This window comes from Lathyrus oleraceus, chromosome 2 (assembly GCF_024323335.1).
Source record: "Lathyrus oleraceus cultivar Zhongwan6 chromosome 2, CAAS_Psat_ZW6_1.0, whole genome shotgun sequence".
Taxonomy (NCBI): Eukaryota; Viridiplantae; Streptophyta; class Magnoliopsida; order Fabales; family Fabaceae; genus Lathyrus; species Lathyrus oleraceus.
The window spans coordinates 242,563,346-242,576,291 of NC_066580.1; positions in this window are offsets into that span (position 1 = coordinate 242,563,346).

Sequence of the window (12,946 nt, forward strand, 5' to 3'; positions counted from 1 at the left end):
TCACAAAAGGAAGGTAACATGTGCATCTCTTCCTCAGAAGACACCCATAACGACTTCTACTGGCCTCAGCCAAAGTCTTAGGTGACACATGAACAGAAGATAATCCTGAGGACCTCATCCCGGATATAATCTTCAACTCCAATCTCCATTTGAACCCCGCTCTCCAGAAAATGCCTCAACATTTCCTTTTCTCCAATTGAACCCCGATCTCCAGAAAATGCCTCAACACTTCCTTTTCTCCGATTGAACCCCGATTGTCGCGCTGATCGCGTAACGTCCTTTGATTTTATTTCCATCTCCGTCCGACGGAAAAATTTCCTCTAGTATCTCACTACTGGGGAACCTTGCTGATCTGACATCATGATGCTAAACTCCTCAGAGTAACACCTTCAACCAGACACTGACTGATGACTGGGAAGAAACTCGACGTTTACTGGACATCGAACAATGATGTTTACTTGACACCAAAGAAAACTCGACCAGACATTAACCAATGACTAGGAGGAAACTCGACGTTTACTGGACATCGAACAATGATGTTTACTTGACACCAAAGAAAACTCGACCAGACGTTAACTGATGACTGGGAGGAAACTCGACGTTTACTGGACATCGAACAATGATGTTTACTTGACACCAAAGAAAACTCGACCAGACATATACTGATGACTGGGAGGAAACTCGACGTTTACTGGACATCGAACAATGATGTTTACTTGACACCAAAGAAAACTCGACCAGACGAGGATCGACACGACACTTACTGGTATCACAAGGATGACATCCACATATGTCAAAACCAGGCAGACGCTTGCCGGGGACTAACTGGGAAATACTGTTTCTCCAAAATCAGGAGGCTGAACTCCTCGGAGTGACACCTTCACCATCCAGCGAAACCAAATCTCAAGCGGTAACCACGGCTCAAGTCGTGCTGATCGCGATCTTCATTTCCATCTCTGTCCGACGGAAAAGTTTCCTCCAGTATCGCACTACTGGGGACACTGCTGACCTGACGTCATGATGCTAAACTCCTCAGAGTAACATCTTCACCTTCGGGCAAAACCAAATCTCAAGCGGTAACCACGGCTTGAATCGCGCTCATTGCGTAACATTTCCATCTCTGTCCGACGGAAAAGTTTCCTCCAGTATCGCACTACTGGGGAACACTGCTGACCTGACGTCATGATGCTAAACTCCTCAGAGTAACATCTTCCAACTTCTGTCTCGCACGACAGGAATCTCCTCCAGTATCGCGCTACTGGGGAATACCGATGACCCAACGTCACGATGCCAAACTCCTCAGAGTATCAACTTCATTGACCGGTAACACCCATTCTTGAATGGTAACCACAGCTTGAGTCCCGCTGATCGCGATCTTCACTTCCTCCTCTGTCCGACGGAAAAGCTTCCTCCAGTATCGCACTACTGGGGAATATTGCCGACCTGACGTCGTGATGCTAAACTCCTCAGAGCAACATCTTTGCCTTCGGACAAAACCACCTCTCAAACGATAACGACGGTTTGAGACTAGCTTATGCTTGCAATATGATGCATGATTGATTTTTCTGCGTAATGCTCCATAATTATGGAAATGCTACGCGATTCATTATACAATATACTATGCTTATCTACATGATGAATGTATAAAAAGTATCCCCCTCAAGGGACTCTTCTGGGGAGCTCGAGACACTCTGCTGAGGAACTCGCCACCACTCCAATCTCCACCCTGTTGGGGAACAACACTGCTGCTGGGAAAAAGGCAACCCTCGCTGGGGAAAAACCTCCTTTGCACCCGGTCCGCTAGGGGACATCGCTGGGGAAGAAATCACCAACGCATTCTGTGGGGATACAACAGTCTTTGACTTGCTGGGGATATAACAATCCCGACTCTGCTTGGGAAACCACAGACCTTGGATCTGCTGGGGAATTAGTCCTCACGACTCTGCTTGGAGAGATAAGGAAATTCTGGTACTGAACACCCGTCGACTCGTCGAACCCTGGCATTCACTGTTCTTATCCATTGTCAGCTTTCCAATTTTGAGAACTCCCAGACTCATCTGGACCTTTTCTGCTCCATCATCTTGTATTCCAAACCGCTCCGTACTCGACGGAGAGCGAACCCCTGGGATTTATACAGACTTTTCAATCTTCAGACTTTGAAGAGTCTTCTTGATTAATATCCAGGAGCGTCGTACGTCCTTGCCGTCTTTTCATCGTTCCTCAATTCATTCGTCCCTGACTGGACTCCGCGGGGATTTGTTTTGTCAAAAGCTTCCACATCACAACCTGCAAGTGAGTGAAAATATCTAACAGTACCTGCAAAAGAGATCGTTAGATAAAACCGTGCCCCGGGCGTGTCAAGATTTCAACACTTGGGTCACCCAACCTTCCGAATAAGATTTCAAACTTTCAATCTTATAAGCATGCATTGGAAGGGACCTGTATGTCTTAAAATGCAAGATTCTTTATCAAAAATAATCGGATGTTTTTGCAATCAAAGCGGTAATGAAAAACAAAAAACAAAAATTATTTGATTGAATATGCATTTTATTGATTGAAAAAGTGTGGCTCAAACTGAGCGATACAAAGGAAGCAATTCCTGAAAAGAGATAATTGCGCACAAAAGGAAAAATCTATCCTAATGGCAATGTGAAACCCGTGATCTCATCGAGTTCCAACTCGGTTACACCCCATATGTCCTCAGACTCTCTGTGCTTTCTGCCTTCTGAACAAGACGCTCCTGATTGATCCCTACCGGGTATTATCCACGATGCTTTAACCAAAGCGCAAACGATCATGCTAGACGCAGTTGTTCGTTTCCATCCCTCTTTTGCCTGGACCGCCCTTTCGGGTTTTCGGTCCACCGGGATACCCTTTTTTGCCCAAGTCGCCTTTTCAGGTTTTCGACTTGCCGGGTGTACAATTTTTTCATTTTATCCCTAATTTTTGCCCGAACCTTTCTTTCTGTTTTTTGGTTCGTCGGGATGCCCATTTTTGCCTGGACTATTTTATTCTTTTCGTCCAGCGGGTCTCTTTATACGAAGTATTTTTTAACTGCGTCCGCATTCACAGGGGATGGAAAATCTTCGCCATCCATGGTTGTCAGCAACAAGGCTCCACCAGAGAAAACCTTCTTGACCACGAATGGACCTTCATAATTAGGTGTCCATTTGCCCCTACGATCGTTCTGAGGAGGAAGGATCCTTTTCAGCACCATATCACCCACGTGATATACCCGAGGTCGTACCTTTCTGTCAAAAGCACGCTTCATCCGCTGCTGGTATAACTGCCCATGACAGATGGCTGCCAGCCTCTTCTCTTCTATTAGGCTCAACTCTTCGTACCGGGTCCTTACCCATTCCGCCTCTTGCAATTTCACGTCCATCAGGACTCTCAAAGAGGGAATCTGAACCTCAACTGGTAGCACCGCTTCCATTCCATATACCAAAGAGAAAGGCGTTGCCCCAGTAGATGTACGCACCGAAGTTCAATACCCAGGATACAAACTTCATATTCAGTCATACTGTCGGTGCATTCAGATGCTAGTTAGGCAGCACCAGGAATGTGGGATCTTTTCAGCGCAACCAGAACGGCACCAACTCCGCTTCCGTTCATGTTAATGGCCCCATCAGACATCAGAATCCGTTCGGATTCAGGGTCAGGCCCCTCCTCCGAGATCGGTTCCTCATAATCTTTCGATTCGAGCACCTCAAGATGTCCTCATCAGGGAACTCAAACTTCCTCGGTTGATAATCCTCAATAGGTTGCCGGGCGAGGTAATCAGACAATACACTCCCCTTTATTGCTTTCTGAGAGGTATACTGAATATCATATTCAATCAAAATCATTGGCCCTTTCGCAACTCGTTCGGTCATTGATGGCTCTTCAAAAATCTACCTGATCAGATCCATCTCGAAATCCACAAAGTGGTATGAACCAGCATATATTGTCTCAGTCGGCGAGCAGCCTATGCCAAAGTACAACAAGTTTCTCGAGCAGTGAATGTATTGTTTCACAGTCGGTAAACTTTTTGCTAAGGTAAATTGCATGCTCTTTTCGACAAGACTCGTCATGCTGCCCCAGTACGCACCTCATAGACCCCTCGAGGGCTGTCAAGTACCAGATTAACAGTTGTTCCTTGGGAAGCATCAGAATCAGAGGTTCCTGCACCTTATCCTTTTTGTTTTTCAAATGCCCCTTGGCAATCATTATTTCACCTGACCGCTTGATCTTTCTTTTCAACATCTTGAATATGGGTTCACACGTGGCTGTTAGATGAGATGTGAACCATGACATGTAGTTCAATCTACCTAATAGACCACGAACCTCTTTTTCCATTCTCGGTTCAGGCATTTCTTGTATTACTTTCTTTTTTTTTCTTTTTTTTTTAGCAGGATCAACCTCGATTCCTCTCTTACAACGAACCCCAACAGCTTACCGGCCCGCACTCTGAAAGTGCACTTACTCTGGTTCAACCTCAGTTTGAACTGTCTCAACTGGTCCAACAGCTTGGCCAGATCTGCCAGATGCCCTTCTTCTGTCTGGGAGTTTGCTATCATGTCATCAACATAGCATTCGATTTCATGATGAATCATATCATGAAACAAAGTCACCATGGCTCTCTGATAAGTAGCACCAGCGTTCTGCTTCTCTAGAGGACAGTCTTCTTTCTATGATAGCTTGTGCACAACGACACCGGTATCCGACCCTGGCATATCCTGACACGACCATGTGAAGGTATCCACACGCTCTTTCAACAGGGCTACCATTCTGCTCTCGACTTGCCTCTGAAGCGGCTCCCAATTTTCATTTCCTTTCTGACCTCGGCGGTATACAGGTTAACAATCTCAACTCGCTCTTCCTGTGGCTGAATCACCTTCTCCTCTTGTTTCAACAACCTGGCTAATTCCAGCAGATCACAATCTTCTTCGCCTTCTTCTTCGGCATGATAGATCGAATTGTCGAAGTCATATGAGGTGTAACCAAATCGTTATCAATGAGATCCGAAGAATTATTTTTCGAAGCCGGAACAAGACAAATCAAAAAAGAAAAAATGAAAACAAACATTGCCATTTTTATTTGTTTTTATTTTTAAACTGCAAAAATAAATGAAAAACAGGGAACACCGCTTTTAATTTGAAAAACATCCGTTTATTTATGATGCAAAATGTCGCAAAATGAAACATGAGGTGGCCCTTACAATGAACCATTACGTGTCGGGCAACACGTATGGCTTTCATGCAGACAAAATTGAAAACAGGAAATATTACTCTTCAGGATGAGTGACAGTGCTGATCTTTTTAGCCTTCCAGTTCCCTGGTACGCACGATTTTATCCACGACTCCAGCTCGCGGTCACTGTCAATCTCTTCACTCATTGTGTAGGTGTGACCTGGATCCAGCACTCCAGCACTGACAAATGTGAACGGTGGACGACGTCCTCTGTTTTGTCTAGACGACTCTTGATTTGGCTGATAGCCAACCCCGAACATATCCGCCTTCACCACAATGCCTATGATCTTTCCCCAGCCTGGGATCCCTCCATTTCTCACCACTTCCACTGCCTGCTTGTAAGAAGAAATGGACGGCTTTTTCTCTTTCTCAACACCAATGGCATTTTCCACCTTGATGGTTTCAGCTGCCAGACTGGGTGCTTCAAAATTTTCACCACCCATTTCCCCCTCCATCATTCCCTGAGCCGTTTCCCCAATCACTACATACCCCTTTGTGGCGATGACTGCACCACAATGATCACAACCAGGGACATTTCCATTCTTCATCAGAGGTCTCTGAACCACAGACATTGGAGCTTTTAACTGATCCTCATTCATCAGCTCAATCGTCCTCATATCCTCAGCAATTGCACTCATCCCCATCTGACCATGCGCGGGCATGTGATTAGCATTAACATTTAGAGATTGTGCAAAATTAATGGCCTTGGAATCCACCAGGTCCTGGACAATATGCTTAAAAGCTTTACAATTCTCCACATTGTGTCCAGGGGCATCAGAGTGGAATTCACATTTGGCATTCTCATCATAACCGGCAGGCCTCTGATCAGGTTTTAACGGAGTCAACATCCTTGGCCGCACCAATCCAAGATCCTTCAACCTCTTCAACAGAAGAGCATACGTCATGGATGGCCTATCAAATTGACAATCAACCCCCTTTCCTCTCACTTGGTTCCCAGCTCTCTGTGCTCTTTGTTGAGGCGGCTGATGTCGCTTTGGTGCAGGTGAATTACCAACAGGAATGGTTACAGTGGCAGCATAAGGGTGGTAACGATCCTTACCGTGTTCTCTTTTTTCCTGTACACCACCTGATTCAACCTCCTTCTTGAGCTGACCATTGTCAGGGGGCTTCCTTACCACGGCGCCAGAGGGGTTGTTTACTTTGGATGACGGAACCTTTCCCTGAACTTTCTCCTTTATCATCCAGCCTTCAATCCTTTCCAATCTCTCTGCCATGGCTTTCTGTCCCAAGGCAAGCCCTTGCACAACACTGAACAACTCCCTCATCATCTCTTTTAGTTCGAGAATGTCGGTGTTGGGTGGATCCATCAGTCTGGGTTTGTTGAGTCTAGCAGGGTATATGAGCGGAAAAGGTGTGCGCACCGGTTAGATACTGACACCTACAAAACAGTAAACAGGTTAATATGCATGAATGCAACGTCTGTCCATACGAGGAAGCTTCTATCTTTCGATCCTGGTTTCATCGAGACAGATAAAATTTCGACAATAACATTCTGACATCAGGATGTCTCTCAACCAGAATCTCAATCGAGAATGTACCCTGAGTATGGATAGACGTGAGTTAGATGCAGGTAAATGCAAAATGTGAATGATGCTGATGCATGAATGCAATGCACTGTGCCATCCTCCAAGTCATCTGAACATCTGTTGCACTGAAGCCTGATCTCCGAACTGATCACAACCATCTGAAGGAACATGTAACCACAAATCCAACTCAAGGGTTCCGAAATAAATGGAAATGAAAGGTACATCACCATCATCATCAGACAATCTCTGAGTAGATAACCACAATCCTCTGAATCGGCCCGGGGAATCCTGAAATAAACGGATCCCCACTGATAAATAACACGGACAGCACTTCGGCGTCTCAGCAATAAATGACCATAAATCCGAATTATAAATAGGACTCTGATCAACGGAACCATTAGTCACCATCAAAGTTACCATCTGAACATGCATCTGTAAGAATCACCCTCCTCTCACAGGTAAATTCTAATCAGGTCATCCTAAGGCGAATAGTGGTTTCGACAATCGGACAGAGATAATCAATGGGTTTGCCCTTTCGGGTGTGCCATTGTAGCTCTCCTGAGATCGTCTAAACCAAAGATCCGGGAAAGATCGGTCACCGAAGTCAATAGTTCAGATGAAGTGGCACAACCAAAGTGGATACTCCACAAAGGAAGGGCACTATCAAATGAACCTCGTCCGGCTTGTGGTATGTCACGTTGCAACAATATGCTGATAAAGCAAATGAGGAACGTGAGACCACACTAATCCTAGATGTATACTCGGGCCTGGGTTTTAGCCCCACTCAGAACACCCACCCCAAATAGAGGAACCACCTGTACAGAGGACAGCAACATGATAGTATGATGCATGCAAATATTTATGCAAATATATACACAGTCAGAATAATAAATGCAATAAATAGAGCAACAAAAGCAACCTAAACTATCCTAGAACGCTAGGAGAGACTCGCTTAGGGAAGATGGACCAGCAATAGGTCAACTTCTATAGTCCCCAGCAGAGTCGCCAGCTGTCGCATCCGCGAAAAACAACCGGCGGGCTGAAACAAAAACAACACAGAGCCGCCACCGTGCGTTATTTATCCCAAAAGAGGGAAAGGAAACGCTCAGAGTAAACCTGGAAAAGCATGGTCTCGCGACCAAAGAGATGGGATCGGGAGTCGGTTACGCAAGGGGAAGGTATTAGCACCCCTCACGTCCGTCGTACTCGACGGGATCCACGCTCAAAAGATAGAAAAAGGTTGCTAAAACAAACATCACACACACACACACAAGAAACACAGGTGGAGGAAGAGGAGAGAGGGCTCGCTAGGACATCGCGTCCTATGCCTACGTATCTCGTCTGCAACGAGAAACAGAGCTGTCGTAGTTCGGCTCACGCACGCCGAAACAAACACACGCACAAAAAAGCAAACATGGAACCCGAACGCCAATCGCTGGACTTACATCAGCTTCCGAACCAAACAAACCCACACTGGAAACCAAATGCCACTTGATGGACTTATACCGGACTCCAAGCACACAACAAAAGGATACGGAATGCCAATGGCTGGGCTTACATCCATCTCCTACACACCCAAGAAGAAACAAGCAACAAGTTACTAAGGAGTCGGGGACTCGAGCCTAGCAACTGTCTAACAAACACACACAGACTAACAGGGAGTCGGGAACTCGAGCCTGATAGCTGTCAAGTACAACACACTCAAAAAAAAGAAAAGGGTGCCCAGAGAGATCTCGCACGACCTCCTGCCTACGTACCTCATCTGGTATGAGGATCAGGCCAACGTAGTTCCCCTGAACGGGAAAGAAATTCTCACCTAACTAGATACAAAGGGAGACACACTACTAGGGAGCTGTACTCGAGCCTAGATGTTATCATGGATCATTGCCCTATGTTATGGTTTCTATCCTAACTTGCACATGCAGCAAGCTAATCCTAAACAGGCCAAGCAAAGCATGCAAGCATAATCAAAACAAAGCAAACATTCGCAATTAGCACACACTATATCCAGACAAGGTGGGCTCAATCAAGGGTTAAGTTGCAAAAGCAACACAACTGTGTCAGGTGATGTTAGCTCTTAACCCTGACATTGAGAGTCAGGGTGAAGCCAGATGAAATGGAAGTGAGGGGTGTGCCTCACAGCTCTTATCCCTGGCCAGGGAGAGCTTCAGACAAAGAAGTGTGGGTCCAGAAAGTGGGAACCCTTCTACACTTATGACACTGACTCAACTGTACAACTGTACATGGATCTTGGGTTAGGATCCACAAGGCATCAACATGTGATGTGAGCCAAGGGACGACTCAACAGAATAGCAGGAGGTGGACTACACACCTCTTGTGTCTGCCAATTGCCTTAACAAAGGTCTTTTCCTGCTTGGGGACAAAAATAAACAATCACAGGCATTGCCTCTTAAGGAGGACTTCAGACAGGTGCCTGGCCAAGTAACAGGCCAGGTCTTCCAGACTACATGGAGAAAAGAAATTCTACCTCAATTGGTTTACACAACCAAGCAACAACACAAGCAAGTTCTCAAGGAACTATTAGCAACTAATGTACCTCTTAGAGATGCAGTTGCTCGATTGGATGAATTCAAGGCTCCAAAGTGCAAAACAGATGTTGATTGATGCTTTAGGAGGTGAATGAAGTAAGTTCCTTAGCTCAAGTACGCTCCAGATTGAAGAATCCTCAAACTGCCATGGCTATGCTCCAAGTGCAACAGATGCGATCTTGCAATTATCTTCCAAGGTTTGCTTCAACAGATGTTCAAAAATACATGTAGATGAAGATTCAAGCTAGCACGAAGCAAAGGCAATGTGAAATTTGATGAACAAGAGTGAAAAAGTTTGGAAAAAATTGAGAGAATTTGGTGATTTTTCTGTTTGGATCTGAAAAAGTGATTGTGATTATCCGAATTCAGTTATGATTAATGCTTTATATGACGTGTTAATCACTTTGTTAAACAAGATTAGCAAAATTCAAGTGGATTAGCAAAATGCAATTTCATGTAATTTGGCCAAAATGACCTTTTTCAATTAGAGCCAATGGAACAGTGCAAATGCAATTGAGACAAGTCCAATTTTCCATTTAGAATGTGTTGGAAATGGTTTGGTATGAAAATCACATGTATTTTTCAAAAACACCTTTTTTCCCACCAAAATGCAAATTAGTTCACTTAAAAAATGCCATTTTGATGTGTTGATTTTTGATGAAATATAATGATGCAATGTGATAGTACATGTCAAATGTTGCTCAAAAAAGAATCACCCAATTTGGCCAAATGGTTCAAGAGTTATGCCTCCTTGAAATTCAACTTTTCTTAAAAATGATCTGATCATAACTTGCCAACCACAAATGAGAAATTCATGTTCTTGGACTTTTTGGAAAGGTGAGAGCAAGATCTACAACTTTCATGTTGAACAAATTTTCATTTGAAGTATTTTTGGACATGTAATTTTGAGGGGAAAAACTTTCCATTTTTGGCAATTTTCAATTACAAGTCACTTTCTATTTTTGGAAAGTTTCCATTTGACTTTATTTTCTTCATTCTTGATGTTTTAAATGTCAAATGAAACTTGTTTGGACATGAATTAAGTGTCTCTAACTCTCTCCCAGCTCCAAATCCATCAATTCAGGCACAATTGACCACAGTTGACTTTTCTGACTAACAGATGAATTTTAGCTTGACTGATGAACTTGAGCCCCAAACTCCTGATGAAATGGCTCAATGATGAAACCCTAGCTTCCATAAGCTCAATATAAACATATGATGATCCTCATATCCATTGAAAACCTCATCTCCTTCACAAGCCCTGATTGGCCCAATGCAGATAATTCAACTGATTAGGGTTGACCAGTGGTCAAAACCCTAATCTCAAGGTGTCTGATCAAGCATACTGAGTCCTTGGATGATGACAAGACCATGATGATGATGATGTATCATTTCAACCAAGATGAAGCTCAATCCCCTTGAGAATCAAAAACCCTAATTTGAATCACACATCCTCAGATGATTAGTGATCCATTCAATGAAACCCTTAGCTTGAATCTCAACCTCTTATCTTCTGACCAAGACTCGGAGGATGACTTGTACAATGTTGCCACATGATACGCAATATGCAATGACTAATAACCTAAAAAATGCAATGCAATATGCTAAGCTAGTCCCAAGAGAGGAGGGCAAATTTTGAGGTGTTACACATGTCATCGACATATACTTTAATCTCTTTATGCATCATATCATGAAAAGAGTAGTCATTACACTCTAGTAAGTTGCACCAGCATTCTTTATACCGAAAGGTATCACTCTATAACAGAATGTTCCCCAAGGTGTAATGAATATGGTCTTCTCCATATCTTCGGGTGCCATTTTGATCTGATTATATCCGGAAAATCCATCCATAAATGAAAAGACTTTGAATTTAACAGTATTGTCTACCAACATATCAATGTGTGGCAGAAGGAAATCATCTTTCAGACTGACTTTATTCAAATCTCTATAATCAACACACATGCGGACTTTTCCATCTTTCTTTGGCACAGGAACAATATTGGCCACCCATTGCAGATACTCAGTGGTTACAAGGAAACCGACATCAATCTGCTTCTGCACTTCTTCTTTGATCTTCAAAGCCATATCAGGATGCGTTCTTCTCAACTTCTGCTTGACTGGCGGGCATTCTCGCTTCAACGATAATGTATGCTCCACAATCTCAGAATCCAAACTAGGCATGTCTTGATAGGACCTAGCAAACACATTCGCATACTCTCGAAGAAGATCAATCAACCCCTTCTTGACATCTGGACACAGTCGAGACCCAATCTTGACTTCCTTCACATCATCCTCAGAACCCAAGTTGACTAACTCAACCTGCTCTTCGAACGACTGAATAGTCTTCTAATCTTTCTCAAGAAGGAGAGATAATTCATCACTCACTTCTACATCACTTTCCTCCTCGGCCTCAAACACAGGGAATTCAAAATTTGGAGAAGGAGAAGGATCATTGTATTCAATGGGGTTAGGAACCAACCTGCATAATGATTTGATATTTTGATTTTAGAGAAGTGAATTTGTGACCAAATATTATGCAGATGGACAATTATATTGTTTATTTATGTTTTTTATGATTACCATTTTCAAAATAAAACAAAAAAGTTAAAACAAGACATCATAGATGTGGATGAATAGAATTAATTTTATTAATGATCAATTTGAAAATTCTCAAAAAATGTTCACTTCTCCCTTAGGCATAGGAGAAGGATTTTAAAAACATATAAAAGCAATTACTTAGATCGATGCAAAATAACAGGAATATCAACAGCAGTCCAATTGTTGCACGTCTTTCCATGCGTCTCAAAATTGGTGCAGTCTTCGTCTTCGTCATCCTCTAGCACAACAGCTAAGTGTTGTTCATTTCCATGAATGAACCCTCCACTACGAAAGCTAATTTGCATATCTTCAGACCTTGCGGTTGACGAACCTTTTTGGAACCCCAAGCCGGTTCTTCCTTTGTTGTCGGAGACCTCTACCACGCGCCCCCATTGATCAATATCGCCTTCTTCCATAATCTTCTTAGCATCTTTCAATGAGGACATAAGTGGCCCAACTCTCTTTTCAGCAATAATAGATAAGGCTTAGAACGGAGTTCCAACCTTATCCTCAGCTTCAACATAAGAGAAAGATGACAGGTGGCTAACTAACAACGCCTTCTCCCCACCAACAATCACAAGCTTTCCATTCTTTACAAATTTAAGCTTCTGATGCAAAGTTGAAGTAACAACTCCTGCCTCATGGATCCATGGATTTCCCAACAAGCAATTGTAGGCCGGGTGAATATCCATTACTTGAAAAGTAATTTGAAAATCACTTGGACCTATCTTAACTGGAAGGTCCACTTCACGAATAACCATTTTGCGCGAACCATCAAAAGCTTTGACGGCATCCTCTTTCATTGATAGTGCACACGTGGCACCTATCATGATCATGCTCATAATGGCTGTGGTCACACAACAACTTATGCATCTCTACTAAGGACAAGCATAAGCAATATCCAAGAAAACCATATGAAGATCAAGGCATTAAATAAAGATAACCATAACATCCAAGCAAGCATTCTAATAGCTAGCAGTATTCAATGTCTTCCAATGTATCAGATGAAACATTCCTTGAT